The sequence below is a fragment of the Penaeus japonicus genome, unplaced genomic scaffold (assembly GCF_977035675.1).
Source record: "Penaeus japonicus unplaced genomic scaffold, GWHDUDI00000001_assembly GWHDUDI00000014, whole genome shotgun sequence".
Classification (NCBI taxonomy): domain Eukaryota; kingdom Metazoa; phylum Arthropoda; class Malacostraca; order Decapoda; family Penaeidae; genus Penaeus; species Penaeus japonicus.
The window spans coordinates 36,577,079-36,579,578 of record NW_028234416.1 but is presented as its reverse complement, the minus strand read 5'-3'; the positions used below and the strand labels follow the sequence as shown (position 1 = coordinate 36,579,578).

General features: G+C 40.6%; 1 non-coding gene across 1 annotated transcript in view; it reads left to right on the top strand.

Annotated features, from left to right (window-relative positions):
* LOC122260313 (uncharacterized) overlaps nucleotides 1–2,500 on the top strand; it is a 13,210-nt gene that overhangs the window by 6,793 nt on the left and 3,917 nt on the right. The window contains exon 2 of the transcript XR_015191603.1: nucleotides 2,491–2,500. This exon is cut by the window's right edge and continues 102 nt beyond it. This is a non-coding gene — a transcript (uncharacterized LOC122260313). The remainder of the gene's footprint in view (nucleotides 1–2,490) is intronic.

Sequence of the window (2,500 nt, the reverse complement as noted above, 5' to 3'; positions counted from 1 at the left end):
ACAACTGAATGAAAATGATAATAACAAAGCTAATGCTAATAATAAAGATGATGATAATGTTTACATGATAATAGTGATAGGAAAATGTAAGGATAGTGATGATGATGGTGATGATATTAATGATATTGTTATCGTCAATATTATTATTATCATTATTGCTACTACTACTATTATTATTATTATCATCATTTTTATTATAATTACTTATCATTGTCATTATGATCATTAGTATCATAATATGGAAAGTAATATATTATAATAGTAATGATGCTGATGACGCTATAATTACTGTCAATTATGAGAATGATAATTATGGGGAAGGCAATGATAATAATGATGATAGTAATTATGATAAGCATGATAAAATTGATAAGGATAGCTTCAATAGAAATAATAATCATAAAAGTTCTATTACTACTACAACTACTACTACTATCAATATTGAATCGAACCCGGGTTGACCTACTTGGCTGCCAGAAAGGGCCAACTACACCTCAGCCCTGACCACCAGACCACCATGGCATTTGATAAAAGGATGATCCGTTGTTTAAATCTCGCGCTCTCTTGCACACGCATAGAGCCCTCCCTCTCTCCCTCAATTCCTTCTCCCTCTCTCTCTCTCTCCATCCCTCTTTCCCTTCCTCCCTCTCTCCTTCCCTCCCTCTCTCTCTCTCTCTCTCCATCCCCCTTTCCCTTCCTCCCTCTCTCATTCCCTCCCTCCCTCTCTTTCCCTTCCTCCCTCTATCCTACCCTCCCTTTCTCTCTCCCTCCATCCTTCTTTCCCTTCCTCCCTCTCTCCTTCCCTCTCTCTCTCTTTCCCTCCATCCCCCTTTCCCTTCCTCCCTCTTTCCTCCCTCCCCCTCTCTCCCTCCATTCCTCTTTCCCTTCGTGCCTCTCTCCTTCCCTCCTACCATTTCCCCCTCCATCCCTCTTTCCCTTCCTCCCTCTCTCCCTCCCTCCATCCCTCTTTCCCATCGTGCCTCTCTCCTTCCCTCCTTCCCTCTCTCCCTCCATCCTTCTTTCCCTTCCTCCCTCTCTTCTTCCCTCCCTCTCTCTCCCTCCATCCCTCTTTCCCATCGTGCCTCTCTCCTTCCCTCCTTCCCTCTCTCCCTCCATCCCTCTTTCCCTACTGTAACTTGCTTATCTCCCTCCCTCCCTATCTTTCTCCCTCCCTCTCTATCTTTCTCCCTCCTTCTTTCCCTCCCTCCCTCTCTTCTTCCCTCCCTCCATTTTTCCCTCTATTCCTCTCTCCCACCTTCATTACCCTCCTCCCACCCTCTCTCTCTCCATTCCTCTCTCCCTCCCTCCCTGATTATCTCCCTCTCTCCCTCCCTCTACACACACACACACACACACACACACACACACACACACACACATACACACACACACACACACACACACACACACACACACACACACATACATATATATATATATATATATATATATATATATATATATATATATATATATATATATATATATATATACATACATACATATATATATATATATATATATATATATATATATATATACATACATACATACATACATATATATACATATATATATATACATATATATATATCTATATATATAGATATATATATATATTCATATACATATACGCTTTGATCCACGGTAATCGGTTTATGGGCTTCTGGTCACAATCGCGAGAGAAGCAGAAGCGGTAACTCAGTAAGCTGATGATTTGATGAGTTCTGTCAACCAATGTATTGGACGCCAAAAGTAGGACGATCGTGTTTGTAATTATAGATCCGGATAGCAGGTAGTCGCGGCGTTCTAAGGCACATCACGGAAACACCACGGCCAATATAAATCTACGGTATTTATTACTCATATATAATTTACAATATTGTAATTGCATTTGTTAATCTTTATCATTAATATTACCAATAAAATCGGGCGATACCATAGAGGCCCTTACAGCTCTCTGAACCCTTTTTAACCGAGGCCAAACTATACTGATTTATTAAGTATGTTTTCGATGGTTGCACACGCCTGGCAGCGCTGTTCTGAGATCCTTTCCTGTTTCAATGCAATGTTTACACTCATGGCCATTGCACGTGCTATTGCCCTGCAGTAGATACCCTTGACGCCATTTTTTGGACAGGAATCAGCTGATTTTGACATCGTCGCTTCGCTGCTGCAGGACTATGGTTGTTATTGACTTAAGTTTTGGTGATATCATTAATACTTATTTGAGATAACTTTTCGTAATGCCTGGGCGGTACCTCTCTTGCGTCATATCTGAAAACCGCCCATCTTTTCACATCTTTTACATTCCAGTCACACATTCTCCAGGCCTAGGATGGTTTCAGAACCTTATATTGATTTCATAACTACACAGTCATGTTTAACAAATTTCTAATTCAGTTACGGACTAAAGATCATTCTTACTTGCGGAAAACGGGATATAGTCAGAGAATGCCATAGGTCTGCCTTGCTGAGTTCCCAATAAAGACTGTCTTGG